Genomic DNA, 27,458 nt, shown 5'->3' on the forward strand with positions numbered 1-27,458 from the left:
GCAGCTCTCCAGCCACTTACAGAGTGAGAAAGGGATGGAGGGAAGCTTGTGAACTGCCACAAATTGGCATGTTTGGGCTAATTTTATTCAGGAGTAGGATTTATAAGTACAAAAAAACACAGCAAGTTATTTTTAAATGCACAATATTTCAACATAGAAGAAAGGCATCAATTTTAGTATAAATAAACAATGGGTGAACAGGAAGTGGCCCAGGCATTCTTCTTCGAATAATTGTATCTATAATCAATATCATAGTTCTGAGGGAGAAAGGTAATTTTAAGAAAAAAACTCTGAGTCAGTCAAGAGTAGAACTATGAACGACTCTGCATATTATCAATAATAAATAAATTTTCCAGATATCGCAAAAAAGAATAATTGTTCTACGCTTACATATATAAAATAAACAGGCGAAAATACTGCCTTATAGAGTTACATCAAGTAAGGCAATCTTTGATGCTAAAAGAAACACTTTCATGTCAAATGTATGTGCTGATAAGATTAATGTAGCAACTATTGTTATAATCTAAAAAATTGCATATAGGACAAACTATTACCTAAAACGGCATCCTGGTGCTTAGCTTTCAGAAACCAGTCCAGACATGTGCAAATACCTAAAGGCTGTAATGGCACGTTTTCAAGCCAGAAACTGTCATGAAGTGATTTTCAGCAGAAACTTAAACAGAAGGCTTTTTTGTACTCCACGAAATTGTGAGACCATAGTCGATGGCTCAATAATCCGTCAATGTGGGTCAGTTAAGCTGAGGGACATTATTCTAAGCAACAAAGTCTTAAGAGGTGTTATTCCATCGCACATGGCTAATATGGGCATTATTTCTACTGACTGTGCATAATTGAGATTTTCCTAACCTTGGTGTTAGAAGGGTGAGATTTCAATAAAGACCTGAGGCAAGTATTATGCTATCTTTTTTTGCCTTAGTAAAACAGCAACCAAGAAAAATAGAAAACACGCTACCCAGAAAATCCTGGGAACAGAACTATTGATGTGATAGCATAATAAGCCCATCATTTGAATGTCAAAACCCTCTTTTCTTCAAAAAAGTCAATCAACTTAAGGAAAGTCAAGAAACATTAGAACAACATATAGGCCCTCATTACGTGTCTGCCGGTGCATGACTGCCAGACTCACGGTGGTGGTCCCACCACCAACAGGCTGGCGGTGGGACCGCCACATGAGGACCGTGGTGAAAACGCCATGGTCGGACCACTGGGACTGCCAGACTGCTGCAAGCCAGCAGCCTGGCAGTCCCGGTGGTTCTCATCTCTTGGGGATTAGGAGTCTACTCCGCTGTTGCACCTGGCCCTTTTTGCAGGGTCATCCCCAGTCTTTTTGCCTCCTTCTTCCTAATTTTTCTTACCAGTTTTTGTTGGCTTTAGTAGTCTGGGAACTTTACCACTGCTAAAACAGTGCTAAAGTGCATATGCTTTCTGTGTAAATTGTACTGTTGATTGGTTTATCCATGATTGGCATATTTGATTTACTGGTAAGTCCCTAGTAAAGTGCACTAGAGGTGGCCAGGGCCTGTAAATCAAATGCTAGTAGTGGGCCTGCAGCACTGGTTGTGCCACCCACATTAGTAGCCCTGTAACCATGTCCCAGACCTGTCACTGCAGTGTCTGTGTGTGCAGTTTTAAACTGACAATTTGACTTGGCAAGTATACTCACTTGCCAGGCCTAAACCTTCCCTTTTACTACATGTAAGGCACCCCTAAGGTAGGCCCTAGGTAGCCCCAGGGGCAGGGTGCAGTGTATGTTTAAGGTAGGACATTTACTAGTTTGTTTTATAAGTCCTAACAGTGAAATACTGCCAATTCGGTTATCACTGTGCAAGGCCTATCCCTCTCATAGGCCAACATAGAGGCTGTCCTTAAATATCCTTAAAGTGCAGATTCTGTTTGAGAGCAGATACAAATTTGGAGTTTAGGGTCTCTGAACTCACAATTTAAAAATACATTTTTAGTGAAGTTGTTTTTTTAATTGTCTGTTTGAAACTGCCACTTTTAGAAAGTAGGCATTTTCTTGCTTAAACCATTCAGTGACCGCCTGTTTGTGGATTGTCTGTTGGGGTCAGTTTGACAGTTGGGCTGTTTTGCACCTCTCTAGAAAGTGACACAAAGGGGTGGGGTGTAGCCTGCATATCCTGATGAGCCATCTGAGCTAGAGAGGAGGGAGGAGTGGTCGTTCACACCTGAAAGGACTGTGACTGCCCTCACTTAATGCAGTCTCCAACCCCCTTGATGTGTGTCTGGGGCCTGGCCTGGACAAGTAAGGATTTCACAAACACTTGAGACTTTGCTTTGAAGTTTGCCAACTTCAAAGGCAGAAAGGTGTATAAGAAGAAGACCCAAAACCCCAGACTTTTAGAAACTTTCTGGAATTAAGAGGAACCTCTGCCCAGGAGAAGAGCTGAAGAGCTGAAGGAGGAGTACTGTCCCTTTGCTGTGTTACTTTGCTGGACTGGCCTGAAGTTGCTGCTTCTGCCTGAAAGGAGTACAAAGGGTGAACTTTGCTGTGTGACCTGCTTGAGAAAGTTCTCCAAGAGCTTGGAATAGAGCTTGCCTCCTGTTGGAAGTCTCAGGGACACCAATGACTTCAGTTTCCTCAATCTGCAACACTGACAACTGAGTGTTTTATTCTGTCCAAGAGGAAAAACCACTGCGACACCACCAACGACGCCGCTGGACTGCACCGTGACCTGCTGACGCCACACTGCCCGCTTCGCAACATGACCCTTTTCTCACTGACGCTGGCATCGGACGACTTCACAGGTCCGCTGCTCGCACCGCGACCTCTGTGCCCCGCACTCTGGCATCACCGACAACACCGCTCCTGCCGACACCGGTGCCGCTGCCTGCACCGTATCTTGTGGACACCGCTTGTGAGGTACACAAAGCACCGTTCCATCCCACACTGCAGCCCCGGTCAACAGACGCCAGCATCATTGACTCCAGTGTTGTCACAAGGCATCCTGCCTGCACCGTGGCCTGTGGACACCGCTCATGAGAGTCACAAAGCACCGCCCTGTCCCGCACCGCTGGCTTGGGCCTACTGACGATAGCGCTTCAGCAACGATGAGGCCTCTGCCTGCACCATGACCTAGTGACACCGCACGTTGCACCGCCCCGCTTCACACTGCATTCCTGGTCTCACCAATGCTGCTAGACACCATCAACTAGCTGCTACCTGCACCGTGACCTGTGGGCACCGCACATCACATTGCCCCGCTTCGCACCGCTGCCCCAACGACATCCACGCCAGCGCTCCTGACTTCATCAGCCCGGAGTTCAATTCACAGTGCGTGTGACTTAAAGGGCCGGACTACCCAGGCACTGACTCCGGGACTGACACCACAATGCCACCGACACCGATCTCCCGAGCTTACTGCGAGGATCACGATGCCCTGCAAATCCAAGGTACTGTTTGCGGGTCTTCCCAACAATGTAGCTTGCCCGCGACGCTGCGGCCGGCCTGAACTGTTGGTTTTGTTGATCACAACACCATGATAGCCCCAGGTGGAGCTATCGACTTCAAGGAACTGTATTTTTGAGTAAATCTTGCAGAATTCATATATCTATTACTGTATGGTGGATTTTTATCTTATTTGGTCTCGTCTTATATAGATAAATATTGGATATTTTTCTAAAACTGGTTTTTACTTATTATTGTATGTTATGTGCAAATGCTTTGCACATTGCTTCTGAGATAAGCCTGACTGCTTGTGCCAAGCAACCATGGGGATGAGCAGGGGTTATCTGAGTGGGTATCTCCCTTATCCTGGCTAGAGTGAGGATCCCTACTTGGAAAGGGTGCAAACTGACTGCCAACTAGAGACCCCATTTCTAACAACTGCCATGGAATGGCTGGCAGAATGAGGGATTCAGGGGACCCCTGTGGGCCCCTGCATTACCCATGCACTTGGCAGTTGCCCCCATGCACAGCCCTTTCGCGCATTCCACTGCCCGAATTATGGGCAGTAGAATACATGATGGGTGTGGCTGCACCGCCACATTGGTGCCAGCTCCATTAGGAGCCGGCGTCAATATAAAGGCCCTGTTCGCCTCAGGACCAGTGGGCGGATACACTGTTTACGTCCGCCGGCCCTATGGTGAAGTCCTATTAGGGCCGGTGGGGTTCGGGCCACACAGGTGGTCTGAGGGTGGGGAGAGTTTGGCGGGTGGCAGAGGCCGCCGGCCAAACTCTTAATGAGGGCCTAATTCTGATGCCCCGAGCTCTTAGAAAAGCTACCACCGGTTTCAGAACCTTGGTGAAGCACCAAGGGGCTGAAGACAGACTGAAAGGGAGTGTTTTGAAACAGAAAAGCAATTTCACCGATTAAAACTGAAGATGCTTTCAGTAATGGTAATGAACTGGATCATTCAATTAGGCGTCTCGAATATCTAATCATATTAACTAGCCGTTCTTGAGAATCCCAGAGAAGGACTATAGTTTATATTTTGAAATGGTGATACAGCCCAAAGTTATTAAAACTCTTTAAATTGATCACAGGGCAAAAGTTTTTGGGACAGATTTAGAAGGAACTGGTGCACCGCAACACTGCACCAAAATTGGCACGTCGTGCTGCGTCAGTTCTGAAATGCAGTGATGCTTCGTATTTACAAAAATAAAGTGCACCCCTGTGTTTCCAACAGTGTTGGCACTAAATATAGCTGCCAGCTACAACACAGACATTAATTATTTCTGTACCGCCTATTCCTGAAGCCCCAATGGCGTCTGGGGTAGAACTGAGGTCTGTAGTCTTCATAGTAAACTTTTTGATGTCCTTGGGAAGAGTGGCCTCTGTTGGTGACATTTACCCTTGAGGGATAATGGGAGGCAAAGCGACTCCTTCCTTTGCCAATCCCTGCTAGAAACCAGAGAAGAAAAAGTATTTTTAAACAAAACTGAACCTTGTCAATGGTGGCAATGGCAGAAACCTATTTGCTCAATTCTTTAATGAAAGAATCCACACACTAAGGCCCATATGTATACTTTTTTAGCACCGCATTTGCACAAAATTGTATTTTGTAAGTTTGCACCGCTTTTGCGTAAAAAAAAAATATTGCAAATGTGGCGCAAAAAAGTATAAATATGGGCCTAAATTTAATCGTCTTGCTGCCCTTCTTTAGTTGCCAAACTACTCAACTTAAGGTCAATCTTTAAAAGAAGACATTTGTGTCTCTCTTGAGAAACGTGAGTATTAGCATTGCCTAACAGGCGGACACCTCTTCTGTGCTACTGACAGGCCCCTCCAGGGGCCTGTGATCACTGGGGGGGCCCTAGGCCCCAACGGGCCCTCACGAGGGGGGGGCAAAGTCCTCCAAGTAGTTAAGGGGGGCACCACACACCCCCTCTGCTTTGTAACATGCCCCTCCTGGGGCCCGTAATCTCTAGGGGTCCCCCCCTGTCCTGCACTGGCCCTCCAATGCAGGGGGGAACCACTAGAATGGAACTGGCACACAAGGGGCCAAACAAGGGTCCTGCGACGCGGGCGAGCCTCCGGTGAGGCTGCCACTCCACCTGCAGTCCGACAAAGAGCCCTTCTGGGCTCGGTAGGGCAAGGAGAGGCTTCCTCCTCTCCTGCCTGCCTCCGGCGTCGTCCAGGCCCGAATCAGGGCCTTCTGGTGCCCCGGGGGCACTCTACGGAGCAAACCATGCCCCGGGGGCACTAATAGAACCACGCTTGCTCCAGTTCCAAACAAAAGGATTTCCTACGTGCCCCGGGGGCACTGTGAAGCGTGCTTCACTCGCGCTTCGGTCGTACAGACTCCCCGGGCTGCGGCAGTGATTACAGGCACAGCAACGCGCTCTTTGAAAGCGCCTATGGCATCATCTTAAGCCTGGGTTGCAGCGGTGATTCCTTGACATAGGTTGAGAAAGCGCTTTCCACAGTGCTAGTCACAGGCACCTGTTGGAGCACTCTTCGTGCCTTAAGATCGTCAAAGGGGTCAGGGACCACAGCACCCTGCCCCTGGGGGACAAGAGTCAGAGAAAAAGGCCCACAAAGGGAGGGGCCCAGCAACAGGCCAGCACAGAGGATGCAATCAGGTGGCAAGTCCTTTACAATGACCAAGCCGGTCACAGGTCAGCACAGCAGCAGCAGTCCATGGCGGTTCCTGGTGAGTCCTTCCAGTTCTTTGTGTCCAGTTCCAAGATGATTCCAAGATTCTCCAAATTGTGTGGAGAGAAGGTTCCAACCAGTTCCAACTGGTTCTGGGAGTGTCCTCTCTCTCCTTCAGCACAGGCTCCAAACATCAGTGGGGGAAAACAACCCTATTGTGTGAGGCCAGGGCACAGCCTTTACAAATGTAGGTGTGCCCCACCTCTCCCTTCTCTCAGCCCAGGAAGACTATTCGGTATGCAGATGTACCTCTGTGACACCTCCACCCTCCCTGTGTACAGGCTGTCTGAAATGTATGCACAAAGCCCCAACTGTCACTCTGCCCAGACGTGGATTGGAGTCAAGCTGCAAAACACCAGAGTCATAAGCACAGAGCAATGTGCACTTTCTAGAACTGGCATTTCTGTGATAGTAATAAAAAAATACACCTACACCAGTAAGCAGCATTTATTATCACCATCACAACCATACCAAACATGCCTACACTACCCCTCATAAATCAGACAATACCCCGACACATAAGGCAGGGCATTTCTAATGTACTCCTATGAGAAGGCAGCACTCACAGCAGTGAGACACCAGGTTAGGCTGTTTGTCACTACTAGGACAGGCCACGCTACCTGGCACATGTCCTGCCTTCTGCATACATGGCTCCCTGCCCAAAGGGCTAGCTAGGGCCTACCTTAGGGGTGACTTACATGTAGTAAAAGGGGAGTTCTGAGCCTGGCAAGTAAATTTAGATGACAGGTCCCTGTGGCAGAAAACTGCGCACACAGGCCCTGCGCTAGCAGGGCTGAGACAGGTTTGAAAGGCTACTTCAGTGGGTGGCGCAAGCAGCGCTGCAGGCCCACTAGCAGTATTTAATTTACAGGCCCTGGGTATAGAGATACCACTGTACAAGGGACTTATAGGTAAATTAAATATGGCAATTAGGTATAAGGCAATCATACAACCTTTAGATGGGAGAGCACCTGCACTTTAGCACTGGTCAGCAGTGATAAAGTGCTCAGAGTCCTAGAGCCAACAGCGACAGGTCAGAAAAAATAGGAGGCAGGAGACAAAAAGACTGGGGATGACCCTGCATAAGGAAAAAAGTCCAACACCATGTATACGCAAATCAGAAGATTTCTTCAAATTGTCCATACCACCAAAAATATCACCCTCATCATCTATGTCCCACAAATGAGTAACATTAAGAGGGAAAGAGGGAAAAAACCCTACATTTGAAACACTATGGTAGGAGAACCAGTTTTTCTAGAAACGCCTTTTAACAAAATATTGCTTGATGCAGCATGTTTCTTTCCCTTCTTACCGGGAACTTCCATAGAGCCAGAAAGCATTTTTGCGATATTTGCTTCCAATTTTTTTGACATGTCTAATATGTAGTTTGACACAACAAGTTGTGCAGGGTCCAGTGCTTACTTTGTAAATAGAAAGGTGCCAGTGCCCAAAGTTTTCCTTTTAAACACTCGGCTGCTGCAATTGAATGTGTGAACACTGAATACTGAGGCAGCGTAATCCTGAAGCCATCTCGGGCCTCTTCAATCCATATAAAGCCACTCCTGCCCCCTTAGCTCACACTTGCAGCTTTCTAATTTCTCCCTTTGTGATGCTTTTTCGTTTTTCCCTTTCCCCGTCTTTCCGTTGTGTGTCTTTTGCTCACAGCAACTGCTTGAGGCAGAAGAATAAGCCCCAGCCCTCAAAAATAAGTGCCGGTGCTCAGCACCGGAAACAACAAGCACAAATTAAGCACTGGCAGGGATAAAGGATCGCAAATTATTTTTCAATAACTGGGCCTCTTCATCATCGGCCATAATTAACCCTTAATAGGTGATAAATAAATAAAATAACAAAATGTAAATTGAGGCAAACAAATGTCAATGAGTATTAATTATTAACTCCCTCTGTATCGGGGACAAATTGTCAAAAAACATTTAAAACAATGTAAGGATTAAAAAGGAGGTTGGGATTCTTTAACGAGGAGGGCCACTGTAACCTGCAGGCATGTTCAAGCAGGCACTTGATCTCCTGGATGGAGGAACGAGCGTAGTGACACTGCGTGTGGAGCCGAATGCGAGCTCTGAATCTTGAGGAGCACGCAGCTGAGTTTTGACCGCTATGAGCGACACATCGGCATGAATGCAGATTATAACTATCAGGGCATGAGATGCTCACACCGGGAGGGTACAGGAAAAGAGAACAATGGTTCAGTAGTAAAGCAAAATACATGCCGGGAAATAATATTTCACAAAACATAAATATATGAAAAACATTAGGAATATGGAAAATCGAAAAGATGAATTTGCAATACTTATCTTGATTGTGAGCAGCAAGAAAAGAGGGTTTGTTGCTCTCACTCAGGATGATTACTGGTGTACTCGGTGTCCCACTGGTGGACTTACTGTGATGTCGCATTGGTTGTTCTGTTCCCAGGTTTTTTTTTTATAACATAGTTTTCATATTTTCTTGGCTGCTGTTTTAATAAATCAAGAAAAGATAATCAAAATGGGAGCCTCCGGTCTTGTAATAAAAAATTTTTTACAGTCCATATTCCTTATGTATTTTTTATTCACCTTGTAGCCACAACACACTGTTATTGGTGATCTGTATTTGTTCTAGCACCATCTTTATGACTACTCCGTTCCCCAAGTGAGATTTTAACCCAACTGCGCTATGGTTGTTCCCGGTGGCTTATTATCAGAAACAAAGCATCATCTAGATGGAAGCTGGTCTGATTATAATCACCATATGCAGCCATGCCACATACAAATGAAGACTGGGCTCATTAGAATCACAATATGCAATGTACCTCATCTACTGGGCTCACTCTAGTGATCATACCCTAGCGTAACACATCTAGACGAAAACTGGGCTCATTATAATTACTGTATGCAATGTACAGCATCTAAGTGGAGACTGGGCTCATTATAATTACCATACACAACCACATCAAATCTAGATTGATACTGCTCATTGAAATCACCATACTCAATGTACCCTATCTAGATGGAGACTGGGCTCCTTATAGTGACAGTACGGAACCGAACCACATATAGAAGGAGACAGGAATCATACTAACCACCATAGGAACGGTACAACATCTAGCTGGAGACTTGGCTCATTATAATCACCATACGCTACCATAAGACATCTAAATGGAGACTAGGCTCATTATATTGACCATACCCAATCGTACCACATCTACATGAAGACTGGGCTCATTATAGGTACCATACACAACTGTGCTACATTCATATGGAAACTGGGCTTATTATAATCACCATATTTTACAGTACCACATTTAGATGGAGACAGGACTTTTTATAATCATCCTATGCAATTGTACCACAACTTGATGGAGATTGAACTCACTAGATTTGCTAATTTAATAACTTTTAGAAAGCTGACACCACTGTCAATCATCCCCACTCTGGAAATTGTTCTAGCACTAACAAGCACATGATGTATCAGAAGAACTCGCCCATGGTGCACAGCTCTTCAGCACATTCCAAGTAACATAGCTGATGATTGTCACTTGTCTCATAAATGTCACACCTTGTTGTCCTTGTAGAACTCTCTAGAAATCTTTTAGGTGAATTGTGCAAACTATTTACCATGTGGAGAAACTGCATAATTGAAAACGTGACAGATCTGTTAAGTTGCAAAGGCTTGTTTGTGATCCTTACTAACTTTTTTGGCAAATTTGATATTCAAACTAAGGGCCTCAGAAAACTGAGGTTCCTGTCAGTCAGCCCAGTGGAAACCGTGTGGTGGAATTAGGAGCCGAGGCAAATGCTGTCGCACAGAGGCTCTATTAATACACACTGTCTGCCGCAGCAGACACTGTGCATTCTGAGGGTGCTGGGGAGGGGGACCCCTTAGCACTGGGTTTCCGCCAGCCTTTCAGGCTGGTGGAAACAGGAGTCATGATCATCATGGCGGTGCTGAGTTCAGCACTGCCCTGGCTGACCACGAGTCCGACTGCCGTCAGCCGGTCAGGAACCATGTTCCCAATGGTAATGGTGGTCCAACCACAACGGTTGTAATGTGGAGGTCAGACTGCCTGAAGTGCGGCAGTCCGGCCGCCAGTCTGAGTCCGGCAGTCGTTGGACCTGCAGACTTGTATAAGGCCCTAAATCTTGTGGCAAAATGTACCCCAAACATGGAAATTATGGAATGTTCTTCAAAAGTAAATTACTTGAAAGTAGTGCACCATCTGTCATACCTAGTGTATATCTTTGGCCCAACCATAGAAAATCACTTTTGGGTACTAATTGAAAGACATCTAATAGGGAACCCACAAGGGCTCTTAGTGCCATATTATGTAGTCAAGAACGTTCAAGATACTACCAATGGAAATGATCTGCTTAGGGGGCCACAAAACACCAAACTCAATGGACTGGTCCACCTCACCTCCCTTATTTGGCTTGTTACCAATATCCAGCAGTAACTTCTGAGGCTTCGTCCCAGGCCTAAACTCCTTATTTATATAGGAACTGTAATCTGGACCAGTACACACCTCACTTAAACAACACTGGCAAACAAAACTGGCAGCAGAGTTAGAGGACGAGGACTATGTACTGGAGGACAATGACAAGGGACTGAAAGAATCTCCATTAATATTTAACTTCTGCAAGATACTTCACATCTATTATAGGTCACCATCAAACTTCTTAAAGACAACCTAAGAAATCCTGACACATGCTGGAGATGTAGTGCTCCAAATGCGGACTCCATACATGTTTTGTGCTCATATCAAGTCAAATCATACAGTCATGTTGGAGGAAAATAAGTAATGTCTCAGGCTCTGGCACTTTTAAACGATATGTGCCAAATTGAAGGCATTACAAAATGTTGGAAAAGACGGCTCAACACCCCTTTGGTCATTGCGAAAACAATATATTACGCTAATGGAAGACAAAGAACCACCCTATACATGTTGATTGGATGCACGACCTCTCAACAACTGTGGCCCTTGAATAGGCAATATATAGACTACAGATTAAACAAATGATTTTTGATTAAATGTGGGGGGGTCTTTTTATCTCCATATATGGAGTATAGGATGAGACTAGCTGATAGGTAGAGCACAGACTCTAATAGAACTGTTGTGCTGTACGCAACGCCTAAAACGGAAGTTCACACCATAACCAACTAACATCTGTCAACTACTAGACTTGTTACTTTGTAATAAGCAGCTGTTTGTTTTGGGACTCCTTTGGAGAAGCCCTTCAGAGATAGGGGAATGCACCCTTGCAGTATGCATTATATTGTGACACTGTTATGAAAATCCAGGAAAGTACAAGTAAGTTTTTTATATGATTAAACAGTGTGATATATGCAAATACCTACGATTACAACAAATGTAGGATGCCTATTGTTCTGTCAAATACATTGATCTCTATCTAATATACTTCCTTATTTCCTTTCTCTGTGTATGTTCAGTATGCCATATACACTAAATGATAGACTTTGTTATTTACAGTTAAGTCTATGTTGTAAAAGTATACTGATGGTAATGACTTGCTGCTTTCCTGTTCTATTATATATGTTTACTATTTCTTTTTCCTTGATGTTATTATTACATTAAACTCTCTGCTATTATGTCATATGTATCCATAGCTGTATGAGGCCTTTATATTATAGTATATTAACTATTTTGACTTCAGTCTCAAAGTGTTAATGGTTGATACATATTGTGTGTGTTGTGGAAATGTAGAAAATAAAAATAAAATATGATTTTAAATAATTGCCTGAAAAAACAGCAGTATTTGGCTAAGAATGATAATATTAGGTGTGTGCTCTACGGGTGTTTTTTAAAACAAGTTGATTTTTTTTGTTTTAAGTTTGAAAAAATATTAAATTCACACATCTTTACAGCAAAGTTTTTTTCTGAACCAATCTCATCTTTTCAAGTTTTCAACCAGTATATCCTGCTTGGAGTGAAATAAATTTCCTCATAGTGCTAGATTACAGGCAATATTGATAAGAAATCCTTTAAAGACTTTGGGCCTTATTATGATTTTGGCGGACGGCAAAGCTCGTCCGCCAAATTCCAGACAGGGAGGTTGCCGCCATTGTGGCTGCCTCCCTGCTGGGCCCAAACTTCAGTTCCTGCCCGTTGGCCCAGCGGGAAACGGCCTACAGCATTTTCTCCGGCTCGTAATAGAGCTGTCAGCAATGCTGTAGGTTGCAGGATGGACAAGCACCATTGCAATGTTCACTGTCTGCAAAGCAGTCAGTGAACATTGCAACGTACTGGCCAGGGGGGCCCCTGCACTGCCTATGCCAAATGCACCCGTTCTCCTCCATTCTTTTCATGACGGTGCTAACTCCATGAAATCACCGTGAAGAAGGGGATTGTAATCCCCAGGGCAGCACTGCTCTGGCGGATTAGGACCACCACAACTGCCAGACTGCTGGGACGACTAATCCTGGTGATGCTGGTGATCCAACTGCGGCACAACTGCCGCAGTCATAATGTGGCACTCGGACCACCGCATTAGTCATGAGACCACTAGGTTTGTAATCAGGCCCTTTATGTAGTACTTGTTAGCAATAGTAGGGGGTACTACTGCCAATTCGGATGCAATGAGTTTAATTGCTTCAGAAAGATAAATGTCAGAGCTAGCTCTTCCACAATACATAGCTGGAAACTAGAAAGCACTGGGAGTCTTCTGTGATTTGGTAGGGTCTAGGAAGTTGCTAAATTCATCTCTCCAGAACTTCCCATAAGTCTTGCAATGCCTACACCTACTACCTGGAGTTTATGTTGTCTTCGGCATTAGACGTTTCACATTAAAATCATAGCATTTGTTCCCTCATCTGATTTGTTTTGAGGAAATAAATCATCAACATCCATCCAGTTTCAAAGTGGTACGTAAAACAGTTTTTAAGGTAACTAGTAAGAAAATGTCACATTCGTTTTCAGAAACAACTAACACCTGGCTGGAAATATTAGCATTTTGCATGGAGAAACGATGCCAGACCGCAGATGCAGGAAAAGCGCCATGATGCAAGGATAGCTGCAATGCGGGGGAAATTGTTTTTGTGTTGGAAGGTACACCTTCCTGCACAAAACCAAGCTTCAATGGGGATATGTTCCTTCTGTGTGCTGCAGAATGCAGCACACATAGAAAGAGCACAAATGAGGCTAAATGAAAGCATTTCTTCTTGTTGCGCCGTTCTAATGCAATCCCTGGGATGGCATTAGATTTTGGTGCTGCCACAGATTTACAATTTCGTGTAAATATGTGGCAGTGTCAAATTGCACTGGGTGTTGCTGTGGAACGCCCACAGCAGCACTCATTGCAAGCCCCTTCCACGCAAAGTGCTGCGTGTGAAGGGGCAATATTTACAAGATGGTGTTAAGCTACAAAAAGTGGTGAGCACTGCCTTGTAAATATGGCGCAGTGCACAGCACCACAGGCATGTCACAAAAAGTGACGCTTTGGTGGCACAATGGGCTCTATATACTGTTTAGGGTCTCTGTACACAGCAACTTTGTGATTTGTGATATGATAGCAGGTAACTGAATTGCAACATACGTTTAGTAAAGCATATTGAATTGGTGTTTGCAAGATGAGAGTTTAGGGTGTCCCCTCAAAAGAGCAAATTGTTATGGTATGTTTCAATGCTCAGGGGACCACTGCCTAATTTCAAAAACCTTAAAAAAATATTTCCTTTTAAAGGCAGCCCTGTATTCTTTAAGAAAAAATGGTTGTGTTTAAAAAAAACATGAAGTGTATTTTTAGGTTGAGAGCGGAAGCGCTCTGGCCTGTTCTAATCTATCTGTGGGCTTTTAACCACACCGCAAACACACACCTATCACTCTTTCAGGGGCTTGCCTTTCACAAATCGTTTGTTTTCATTGGTAAATGCTTTATTTTTGTACCTCCTTGGGGCAGTTTTGTTACCACCTTGCCAATCGACCCTGTTACATGGATAATTGCACCTTTGCCGATACGTTTGACTGCAAGCGAACTTCTTTTTATTTTTCTATCTCTCCTTTGTACTCAAGCTCATGGCAGCAGTGGCACTTTGAATCAGCTCGCTTATGTCAACTGTTTTTCTTTTCATTTTCAATTTATGTGGCAAGAAAAGTCCAGTTAGGAAGTTACAACGATAATATATCTAACTCGAGCAAGCACGAGACCCATTGCATTGAAAATGCTTGTATTTAAATGCAATCACAGACTTGGTCAGCTGACCACAGCAGGCCACCATCCCTGTGGTGGCACCAAATCATAGGGAATTACAATTTGCTCTCTTCCTCATAAATATTGATGAAGTTGGTCTGATTGCATTCCATGATGATTTGGAATTTTGTGAGCCAACGCATTAGTACACAGGTCGGAGCATTGAATTATTTTCAGTTTGCAAAAAGTTAGTGCGTAATTTGCAACCCCTTTTTGTGAATTGAAATTTTGTGCATCAGGCTCCAAGTTCTCAAATTAAAATCTTGCACCCTCACCACTACTTGGCTGATTATATACCACTCTCCTTCCACCTGCTAACCCAAGCATTAAGCCTCAGATCATCTAAAGAACCTAAGCCCCCCACTATCTCATGACATCTGAAAACTGTTTTCCACCACCTTGGCATTAGGGGTGGATTGAACGCAAGTAATTCCATGTAGCATAATCATATAAATTACCTACAAATTGTGTGAGGTTACGTGGAATTAAGTTTGAAGAGTAATTCTGCATGTAGCGCTATTTTCTTAGAGCAAAAATAAATGCCCCCCCAAATCCACAATGGACAAGAGGATGCATTTTGCACTAGGAAATAATAGTAAATGCAGCAGAATGCGAATAGCAGCACAAGCAGCCGCTTTGCTACCTAACTGTTGGTTTGGTTTGTCCCCTAATTTGCTCCCGACATTTGCTGCTGCTAGTTTCTTAGCGCAAAATCGATCGGTTGCAATTTGCTCTAAGGAAATAGTGTTGAATGCAAACCAATATGAACAGCAGTGTAAGCAGCTGCTCCTTCTCACTAATTTGTTGTTTCTGTGCTGATTCCGCCCACAAAATTACTCATAATAATGCAAGCACGGGTAATTGCGTAACTATTGGTAATTCCATATCAAAGAGTAATGCAGAATTACCAAAATCACTCTGATTATTCCGACTTAATTCAAATTATGCCTAGGCTTCTCTGCCATGCCTTCTTTTTCAAAATAGAGGTGCAGCTGCAGCGGGGAGGAAACACAGCACCTACATGGCACATTCTAATTTACAAGCAATTTACATTTTCAGAGCAAAAACCGTCAATGTGGTTCGGATCAAGTAAGTCAACCCTCTTTGATCACATAGTGACATGACACCCATCCATTACAGCTGATGGGTGGCACTTCAAAGCTAGTAATGTATTTGATTATCTGTGATCCCTACGAAGGAAGAGCTTCCTGTAAGGTAGAGACTCCCTGCTGGCAGAATCAAATTGGGATCACTCCTCTTTTCCAGAGGTGTAGACTTCTAATAAAAACAGGGGAGTGCCCAGATGTTGGTCAACTTACAATAGGCTTCTTACCAGCAGCTGTGTCTCTATAAGAGCAAGGGGGCATTGACCTCCAGCCTGCCAGCAATAATACTGCATACATTATGCCAGCAATCAATCAATCAATCAATCAAGAATTTATAAAGCGCGCTATGTACCCGACAGGGTTTCGAGACTGGAGGTGTAATGCTGGAGGAGTGGTTTACATGCTGTGACCAGCTGGGGCTGTTTTTATGAACTGTGCATGTCAGGTTGGCCGGTATTTTATTTGCTTGTGGCCGGCCTGACATGCGTAGTTCAGGCTTTCCCAATCATCAGCGTTTGTGAGATGAGGAACCAGACGCACAGTCCCATCGGTCTCCGATGGAGCGCTGTGTTCGTCTGTGCCAGCCAAACCGTTCAGTTCTCCTACACTGTTAACTAATATAAACAGCATGAGAGCACTGCTTCCATTGGCTGAAATGCACGTGGTGCTAGTTTCCCCATGCACATCAGGATAGCAGCTGACAGACAGCGCTGCATGGAAGGAAGGTAAGGTTATTGTTTTATCATTTGAGACCTATGTAATGTAAAAGTAGCTAGTGCTCATGTTAAACGCTCCCATAGTATGAGAGATTGAGTTTGGGCTATGTAAATACTGGGGAAAAACAATATTACATAGCACAAGCTCGATCTCTCACAATATGGGTGCGCTTAACATGAGCACTAGTTACATTTACAGATAAAAATGTAACTAGTGCCCATGTTAAGCGTTCCTATACTGTGAGAGACGCTATGTAAAAACCTGGGAAAAAACAGTACACATGTGTAGCAGCCACACAGCCGGCTTCAGCGCTGGTGGCACCCTGTGCGACAGTCTGTTTTGGCACCCCCCCCCCACCCATGGCCACCTCCTCGGATTCCCTCACTACCATCCGGCACAAGTGCCCCCCATCTCTCCATAGCTCCTCTTTCACATACATGCATTTGTTTTAAGTGCTTGTAAAGGCTGGCTTTAATTATCCACTCAGCTGTCCACATAAAATATAGTTTAGTTCTTTGCAACAGGCATATTAACCCTCTGTGCTACTTTATGGTGAGTCAAACCTGCGCTAGACAAAACTGCCATCTCTCCCCCAGCAGGAACATTCATTTGAAGAGGTATCTTGACATTTTAATTGTTTCCTGAAGGCTGGTCTTACAAGGAACTTTTCAGCAGGTGCTTTTAAATCGAAAGTTTCATATGTTATTGCTAAACACAGCACCCCCCCTGTGGTCAGCTCCAACTCTTCTCCCCTCCCCCCCCCCCCCCCCACCCCCAATACAGGTCAACACCCAGTGCGGCCGCACCACTCACACCGCCCAAAAGCCGGCCCTGCGCAGCCACATGCTTCTGGTGGCCTCGTGACATAAAAAATGTGAAGATTCATGCGTCTGCTGAACGTCGATTGTTTTTTTCTCCATGGTTTTCACATAGTGTAATCTCGGTGTCTCACAGTAGGGGGCGCTTAACATGGGCACTAATTACCTTGTAACAAGTGCCCATGTTAAGCAGTGGCGTAAAAAAGGCCCTTGCAGCCCCAGGGGTGCCTCAGGACAGTATAGTGTGCACGGGCGGTAGGCCCTTGAGTCCAGGGGGAGGGGGCTCCCTCCAGGTACTTTGCAGGGAAGGGCTCAAGTTTCGCCACGCCACTGATGTTAAACGCTCCCATATTGTGAGAGATTGAGATTGCACTATGTAAATATCCGAAGGAAAAAGCTTCTTATATATGCCTCACCACATTCAAGGGACACGAGCCGCCATTGCTACTTACCTGTGATATCAGCATACTGAACATCGATCACCAAATAGAGCCATAAAAAATAAGTTTGGTAGATCTGGCCTCTGTCCGCTAGATGGCTCTCTTTACAAACATTTGTTCAATAGATGACTTAAACAGATTTTGGGACCGGAGAAAATGTGTTCTGTTTTTTATTTAGAAAATATAATGTAATTTACGTCCGAAATGTCATTTCAGACGTGATTGTAATATAACTCTGCGAACTGAACACTTGCTGCGAAGATCTGTGGGCAACTTTGTTGCTTCAGGTTCAAATTTTATGCCGACTTAAAGGTTAGTGTAGTAGGAAAATGACAGTAATATGTGCAGTGTCAAGGACAGCGCAAAAGTGAGTATGCGCAACTGAAGGTCATATAGAATTTGGAACAGAAACCCTTTATTGCTTTAACTCACGACGTGGTGAAAGTGTAGGAGGCTTGTTCATGTATTTTATAGTGTGGTATCGTTTGTACAGCGCTACATTCCCCCATCAGCGCCCCGAAGTGCTTTTGGGTGGTCGACGAGTGGCCACCACTGCATTCTGCTTGTCTAGTAGGCTGCGGGTGTTGCAGTGAAATGTAACTGGCAAGCGCTGCGGGTTGTGATTGAGGTTCAGAGGGGGGCTCGGTCATGTTCTAGGGAACATGTGGCAGAGATGTAGAAGGATTCTTATGGATACCCACCATCATCATGGACGGGACGAAAAAGGCAATTTCACTTTCCACATATGATTGGCAGAGCATGGCTTTTTGGAATATCCTTTGTGGCAATCAACAGATGGCATCTGTGAGGCTCAGAAGGCTTCTAAAATAGTGTGGCACTAAACATCAAACTGTGCTTGTTTCTTAAGTGCAGCAGAGAGATATAGGTAGGCACATGCTTGCAGATAAGTGAAGTCTTTCTCTAGTCTGGCTTGTGCTGTAAATTGTCATGTGAGTGGAAACAGCCAGGTCTGTTTTCTGGAAGAAACAACAGCAAAAAGAACAGATGGTAGACGAATTGCTGAACAGTGCCAACATTCACTTCCAGTCACAGATTTGGGTTTAATCCATCGTTTTTTGCTCGCTACATCACCCCAGTTTTGACCCAGCTATATGCAAATCAGTCTTTACCCTGCTCCCCATGGGAACACTCCAACCCGAACTGCCACGCCAGGTCTTAGAACCGGTTTTGGGTATCACCCCTCATCAGCTAGGATAGCTTGAATGCAGTGAGTATGGGACCCACGTTGGGCATACCCTTCCCACTTAGGGCAACAACAGCAAAAAGAACAGATGATGGACGGAATGCTGACAGGGGTTAATGTTTGCATTGTTCAGCATTCCGTCCACCATGGGTCCAAACTGGGGTGGCGTGGCGAGCAAAACAATGATGGCAGTCTCTGGCAGTCCAAGCAGCCAGACGTTATTGTCATTCCTGCTCATTGCGAGTTTCAGAGCATGTCTGCGATGTGAGTCTTTCAGTAAAAAAGATTATCAAAAGCAGGACCAGTCAGGTCCAGTCTGTACTGGAGTTTACTTCTTTGGTAGCATGGAATGTAAGAACCTTTGGTCACTTGATGCACTCCGGTCCAAGAGAGAGGTTGTGTTCCATCATCCTCACTCCCAGGTTTCTCACTGGTATCGAGGGGTTTGGCGGGTGCGAGAGTACAGAGGTTATAAGGTGATTCTTTGCCAGGTTCACTTGTGGGAATCCCAGTTTTTGATGAGAGCAGCTTGATGTGGTTTATTAATGTTCAGTGACCTGCTGCTTTGAGGGCCTGGCCTAGGCACAGGCTTCCAGAAATGATAGATTTTCTAGCCTTTGGGCGATTCAAGTCTACATAGATGTAGCAGGTAAGGTTGAAAGAGATGATGGGGTCCCATAAGGGGCTGGTGTATGTGTTAAAGGAGATGGGAGAAATGGGGGAACCATGTGGAAACCCTCCAGAAAGAAAACAATGTTGGGTGCTTCAATCAATTACTGAGAAATACAGTTCAGAATCACGCCTGAAATTGAGATTTTACTCAGACTCTGTAATAGAGTGTAGTGAAGTCTATGTCTGGTTAGAGAGGCCAATTGAAGGGGGGTTGCAATTAAGGTGGCTAGCGTGTGTCTGCCTAGGGGAAATCCTGGTCAGTTGCTAGGGAGGAGACCTTTATCTTGGAATGGCAGAGATGTGAGCCTGCATGACAGACCACTTGAAGGTGCAGGGGCATTTTTCACCCTAGAGTTCATTGTCAAAAACTCTTAATGTCATTCAGGTGCACTCCAGGCTGTTCTCTCCATAGTTCTCTCTGTAATCAGAACAACTGATTGTGAGAAGGCCTCTCCCTAGCTCTCGCTGTGCAATACAATATCTCATTGTAGAAGGTCTCGTCCTAGCTCTCCCTGTGTAATAGGATATCTGCTTGCGAAAAGGTCTCTCTCTCTAGCTCTCTGTGTGTAATACAGTATCTGATTGTGAGAAGGTCTCTTCCTAGCTCCCTCTGTGTAACACAATATCTGATTGTGAGAAGCTCTCTCCCTAGCTCTCTGTGTGTAATACCATACCTTTTTGTGACAAGCTCTCTCCCTAGTTCTCTCTGTCTAATACAATATCTGACAGTGAGAAGATATCTCCCTGGCTCTCTGTGTGTAATCACAATATCTGATTGTGAGAAACTCTCTCCTTAGCTCTCTGTGTGTAATACCATATCTGGTTGTGAGAAGGTCTCTTCCTAGCTCTCTCTGTGTAATACAATATCTGATTGTGAGAATAAAAGTACAGTGAATATTTGCAGACCATAACTCATCAATGAGCTCATCTGTGCATTGGATTGGCATGCATCTTTGCTGATGACAGAATTTAGGGCCTCATTACGAGTCTGGCGGTCTGATGACTGCCTGATTCGTGGTGACGGTACGACCATGCTGTTGTTGCATAATAAGAGTAGCATCATTTCATAGGATCTCTCCAGTGACTTGGATAATGTTTAAAAGTGTTATAGTGTGTCCTAAAGCAGTGGTTCCCAACCTTTTGACTTCTGTGGACCCCCACTTTATCATTACTGGGACCCCCACTGAATCATTATTGGAATCCGGGGACCCCCCACTGAGTCATTACTGAAAGCTGAGGACCTAATCTGATAACATTATTTAATTTTCTAAGCAGTTGCAGAGCCCTTGAGAAGGCTTAGCAGACCCCCATGGGTCTCCAGACCACAGGTTGGGAACCACTGTTCTAAAGACCTGAGGACATTGTGCTTCTTCTGAATCCCTGCATGATCCCATTATTGTCCAGCTGCGGCTGGGATGAACTGGGACAAGCTGTGGAATGTAGCTGTGATTAATAAACACAACAAACATGTGGGTCCAAGCATGTATTTAAGGGGTTTCCTGTGCCTCCGCCTCAAAAGCTAATTTCAGCAGATCTGTTTTCAACTCAGTATGAATGGTTGACAGCAGCTGTCTACTTGGTTAATTTTTATGAGGATGTTACCTCAATGGCAGAACGTAAATTTAGTATAAGCACACTTTCAGCAGTTGAAGTGTATGCATCAGCTTCCAGTGAGAATACTGCCACACAAAGATGGCATAGAATGGGATAATAAACAGGATTCCTTGCATTTTGGCATTGATGTTCCTTTGAAGGAACATGAAAGTGCTGTGTCCTGGTTTCATGGAAACAAAATAATGCATGATATGGTAGGTTTTTAGAGGTTGACAGTGTGACTAGACATTTTTACTTGTGTCATTGCGATTGTGGCTGACATGTCCCACTATGATAAAGTTCCAATATGATGTGCATGCCCAGAACCTTGAGCTGGAATCATGTGTGTATGTCAAGTGCTTCTGTAGTATGTGTGCATCGGATATGTAGTACCAGGGCTCTGTGTGTAAAAGAGCCTGAATACCAAGACCAAGAGGTTCCATCTGGATGTCCCTAGCTTGGCTTACCACAAGGAAGAGGATGAGTACATTTTTCCCAGAGAGTGGAAATATATTGCCTGCATTCAAGTGGGTATAATGTAAAGATCTAGATGATGTTAGGAGAATAGAGATAGGGCTAACTTCAGACGCTCGATGTGGGCTTTCATTAGCAAGGGGCTGCTGGTTGGTTTTTCACAGCACTGCCATTTGGTAGATGGTAGGGGTGAGCAGTGGGACTGCAGCTTTGTGTGATAGATGAAGAAGTTTCTAGATCAGGCCTGGCTTTTTGTCTATCCCTAACGTCCTCTTCAGAGAGAACGATGACAGCTAAGTACAAAAAACGTCACACTTCATTGTGCCGGTATTAGATGTGCTATATCCTGAAAACAGCTCAGCATCACCTCCTTTGAAAAGCATCACTCCATAAAAAGGCTGTGTCTGAAGAGCAGCCTGAGAAGGACACTTGAAAGATAATAACCCCAGAGCTGTCCTCGGTTTTGAGACAGTAGATCCACATTTGCTGTCTAGAACATGTGCATAAAAGTGAATCCCAAACCACCTGCCTCTGTTCCAGTTCTAAATCCTTCAAGGCCAAGGAAGCAAGTACTCTGCAGAGTATGTTAAGGACTTCTGCATGACCAGGGCTGGTGTCTGCCTGACAGAGAGTCTCACAGAAGTGAGGGACATTCACCTGAAGTCTGCACTTTCTGTTGGAGGAAGTCAAGGTCTATCTGAGTACCTAGAAATCTGCTTGGCTGCTGAGAACAAGAAGAAATGTGAGGCTCTGTAAGAGGAGAGACTGTCAAGGGGAAGAAGCCCAACATTTTCCTGAGTCTGTGGGATATAGAGAAAATCACTATCTAAGCGCAAGCTAGGAGTGCCCTGATTCTGAACGTCCCACTGGTTCCTTGAACCAGGTTCCTGGCTGATAACGCTTTCAGCAAATGCTTGTTTTGGCCCGGTCAGGACTGCATCAGCTGTGTTGGAGACATCAACCTAAATGATGCTATGACTGTCTGCTATGGCCTGACCAGGGATGCATCACAGTCTATCAGCCTCATTGAGTATTCAGCAACCTGTTCATTCCCGGATGTGTCTGCACCTGCCAATTGGATTACTTCAGCATGACATAGGCTGCATCTGCTTTAGTGACTTGCATTGCCCGATCCTGGATCCAGACCTAATTCACAGCTGAAAAGAGCAGCAACCTAAACTTCCTCTGATCTCCATGTAAGAGCGTTGCTGCACCATGGAGTTAGAGCTGGGTGGCTGTGCGCATATAGATGCAACTGCACCTGGTCTGTGTGGTGGCCCCTGAGGTTGCCTCCGCTTACTGTGGGCACACCCGCAGAAAAGAATACAAGAATGTTGGACATGCCCTGTCGGGGCAGAGCACCTTGAACTACTACTTTACCCATTGTGCCACTAGGGGTAAGGTACTTGAAACAAAAGGAAAACAGTGCACATTTGATTGTGGGAGTCAATCAAGACTGCATCTGTGCCTGATTAGTGCTTTTGCATAACTACTAAGGGGACCGACTATTTAGTGGTCTCTCAGAGAGGGTATGCATAAGGAAGCTCCGTAAATGTAGCACTACAAGGGAGAAGTGCCACCAAGATCACTGTCTTGTGCCTTAAGTTGAATTGTCTAGTATTTATTAGAATATTGGAATGTTGGTAGCTCCATTGAAAACAATGGAGTGCTGCAGGCTTTTACTGGCCGGTAAAAGCCCGCAGCACCAACATTCCAATGTTCGCTTTGTTCACAGCAACAGCTGTGAACAAAGCCTCACGGAGCCCGAGGGGATTTTAATCCCCTCGGGCTCCGTGAACATTTTTTTTTTTAATAGAACATTCTGCCCTGAGTGGCAGAATGTTCTAATAGCCCTAGAACCCGCCGTAGCGGGCTCTACCGGCTATTAAAGTCCCTCTCCCTTGTTAAATGCCCTCGCCTTCGGCTCGGGCATTTAACGCGGGGAGCGGACCTTTAATAGCCGGTAGAGCCCGCTACGGCGGGTTCTAAGGCTATATTAGCAATTGGAATGTTGGGAGTGCCATTGAAAACAATGGAGTGCTCCGGGCTTCTAATGGCTGGTAGATGGCCTGAGTTCCAATGTTCCAATGTCATTCACAGCTTTTGCTGTGAACAAAGGCCTCACAGAGCTTGAGAAGATTTCAATCCCCTCAGGCTCCATGAGACCTTTGTTTTATTTATTGGAACATTCTGCCCTCTAGTGGGGGAATGTTCTAATAGCCTTATAGCCCTCCGTAGCTGGCTATACGGGCATTAAAGTCCTGCTCCTCGTCTTCGGCTCAGGCCTTTCACGCTGGAGCTGGCCTTTAATGTCAAGTATAGCCTGCTACAGTAGGATATAAGGCTTTAATAATGCTCTGTTTAAAAAGGTAATTTCTCTTCTGAAAAGACAAGCACTGTGCAGGATACTGAAGTTATTGTGTCTGTTGGTTTGTTGTTGAGTTCTGAGCTTGTGCACCAGATACTACGTCCTTAAGAAGCCTGCGACTGCTCCCCTCACTATACTGGATTTCAAGCATGGAAAGGGTTGTACTTGCTCCAGTTTACAGAACCACAGCAAAACAGGCCAGAGGACACCAGTAGCTAATGACTGCAACCAGCACGCTTCAGCCCTATGAGCCCCTGTCATCCCAGTGGTCCTCGAAAGGGGTCTGACAAGTACTGTTTGAATACTTAGGGGCATATTTATGAGAAAGTGGTGCATCAGTCCCAATGCGCCACTTCTCTTGTGTCGCCCCTTGCCCCACCTAACAACACCACGGTTGCACAGTATTTACAATAGAGCACAAAGATGGCGGTCGTTACCACAACAGGGTCAGATTTTTTTAGCTGTAAGAGTCCCTGTCGTCCCAGTGGTCCTCGAAAGGGGTCTTACAAGTACTGTTTGAATACCTGGGGGCATATTTATGAAAAAGTGGCACATCGGTCCCAATGCGCCACTTCTCTTGCGTCGCCCTTGCCCCACCTAACGACACCATAGTTGCACCGTATTTACAATACCGCTCACCATGGCGGTCTTTACCACAACAGCGCCAGAACTTTTGAAGTTGTGGCACTTTGCTGCACTAGTGCCAAAAATGTTGACGCTAGTGCATAAAAACACAGTTAGGCCCATTGATTTTAATGGGTGCATCATTTTAATGCCTGTCATAAGCAGGTGTTCAAAATGAAAGAAAACATTTCGCAGTGAAATCTAGTAAATTTCACTGCGCCATTTTTTCGGGCCTCCCTGCGTCGGAACGCCCCCTTTGCATACATTATGCCTGTCAGAGGTATAATTCGGTGCAAGGGGTTGCAAAGTGGCGCAATGCACTCATTGTGTCACTTTGTAATCTGGTGCAGGTGAAAGGCCACCTTAGCGTCAAAAACTTATGCTATGGCAGCGCTAAGGTGATGCAAGGGGCTTGTAAATATGCCCCTTGGTTCATCAATGTAGGATTATTTCAGAAACAAATCTCTTGTAGCCTTGTTACAGGCTTATTGTACTCCTATATGTAGGATCAAGGATTTAATGTTATTAAATTAACATTTGCAGCAGCATAGATATAGGCTCTTGAACCTGATATTTATTAAATGGTTTAGAATTGGGTAGCAAGCCTGAGTAGCACCCACCAACGAGAGAACAGGGGACACTAATCTCCCCAGTTTCCCCTTGTGCTGTAAACATTTTATGCAGTATGGTAGTTTCCATTGCTGGCAATAGTCTTTTTATTTATTTATGTTGTGAGTTTACCCTCTGCTTCTACATGCAATGTGTATTCAATGGGTACATTGTCCCACATTGTATAGTGCATATGTGTGGCCAAAAATGCTGTTTCTTCGATGGATGACTTAATTTCGCCTAGTTTGAAAATAATATGGGGCATATTTATGAAAAGTGGCGCTGCACATGGTGCAGCGCCAATTTTCTTGCGCTCCTTATCGCCCCCCTAATGCCACCATGTGTGCGCCGTATTTAATATACGGCGCACCATGGCAATAGTTAGGGAACGAGCGTCAGAATTTTTTACGCTAATTCGCCGCTTTGCGGGATTAGCGCAAAATATTTTGACGTTAATCCTCCAAAGCACCCAGAGGCCCATTGTAACCAATGGGAGCCCCCTTTTAACGCCTGCTCAGCATAGGCATTAATAGTGACTAAAAAAACGACGCAAAGAAATCTTTTAGATTTCTTTGCGCCATTTTTTCACCCCCCACAATGGGGGAACGCCCCCTTTGCATACATTATGCCTGGCACAGGCATAATGTAGTGCATAGGGTTACAAAGTGGCACAATGCATGCATTGTGCCACTTTGTAAATATGGAGCTGCGTTTTTGGGCATCTAGCGCCACATTAGCGTCAGGAAATGACGCTAATGTGTCTTTAGAATGGCGCTAAGCCCTCTTAAATCTGGGCCCATGCCTTTAGCAAGTCCGTTTATAAAGCTTCCAGGAGTTTTGATAGCTCTTTTGTCCAATCTATTCCTGAAAGTTTGGGGATTACATCTGATAAAGTAGCATTTTTTTCTGCGTAATGAGGGTGAATGCATACCACTAAAATGAAGGAAACTCACAAGACATGGACTTTCTCCAAGATATCTAGGTGTACAAGTGTAGCATATTTCCTTATGAAACAGATGATATAAGACTATGCAACATGCAGACATTTCAATGTTAATTTCATTGCCCACCTTTGGCAATTTGGACCCTTTATTACTTTATTTACACTATATTGAATATGTTCTAATTCATCATTTGTGATGTACATGTTCTCCACACAGTAGACCAATTTAGGCTATAACTTTCCGAGGCCCAGTATACTACCAGTGTAGACTGAATTTAGGGGAATTCACACTGACTGGCAGGGGACAATAACTTTCGGTGTGTGTATATATATATATATATATTGTAGTTTTATATAGCAAAAACTCAACCCAAAGGTATTGGAGCATTTTACATGAGCACCAGTTACGTTATAAGAGATTAACTGATTTGCCCTGAATCACAAGATGTTGAGCCGAAACCAAGATTCGAACCTGGTTCCTTAGCTACAAAGTTGGCAGGTCTGGGTGTTATGCCACACCGTCTCCCTGTAGGAGGTGACTAACTATTATACCATTTAATAGACACTATATACCCCTTTAATTTATAGCTTAATGCACTATTGACAGTTTTCACAATAACACAAAATGCGTTTATTACCAACTTCTGAAATGGCTTGTTCAGTAGATAATGCCACTTTCCTCATTACCATCCTAGGTAAGTATTTGCCCTTTGCATCAGCTTAAAGTTATCTGATCATTCCAGTAATGACAGTTCCATAATAAACAGGTAGGTGCAATTTACAAAGTGACCCTGAATTAAGATAATATTGGTTTATCCATGGCCCATTAGTGTTTATTTATTCCTAATTTCATTTACTGCCTCATTAATCAAATGCCAACTTCGGTAGTGGCTGAGTACACATATACTCCCAGATAGAAAATATCACAGAGAGTAAACATTGCAAGTGTACACAGTACTCCATATTGCAGATTATATTATTTTTGCCTTTCACGTAGAAACCCAGTATGTTCCGGGAATAACAGTACACTTTCACCTCCAACTAAATGTTTTGTCAAAAGAAAGTCTGGACTGCAAAAGGTTCTATGATGACCTGATGTCATCTGGTAATCTTATTTTATCTTATCAGATTCCATTCCTACAACAAACGTAAGGTTTCCAACCACTACTTTCACCAAATGCCAGGTCACTTTAATTCACCCTGGTTACCAGTATCACCATCAAAGAACACATTGCCTAAAAGCAAACATGGTCTGGCACCAGCTTTTTCTTCTAAAGAAAGTAAAACTACTTATTCCACAAAACTTCAGAACTGTGGTTCAAGCTCTTGTACACTGGCATGGTGGTAATGACGTGCTCCATGGTCTTCCAGATTCCACACTGGTTCCTGTTAAGGGTATCTTACATGCTGAAGCAGCTCTCATAAAGGCCCTGAAGACATACGATCACATACCCCCTTTGCTGATGGAGCTTCACTTGGTTCCTCTTTTTAGACAGCACAATATTTAAAGCCAGCTGCATCATTTACAAAGCCTTCAATACAAGCATCACTGCTT

This window comes from Pleurodeles waltl, chromosome 7, assembly GCF_031143425.1.
Source record: "Pleurodeles waltl isolate 20211129_DDA chromosome 7, aPleWal1.hap1.20221129, whole genome shotgun sequence".
Classification (NCBI taxonomy): domain Eukaryota; kingdom Metazoa; phylum Chordata; class Amphibia; order Caudata; family Salamandridae; genus Pleurodeles; species Pleurodeles waltl.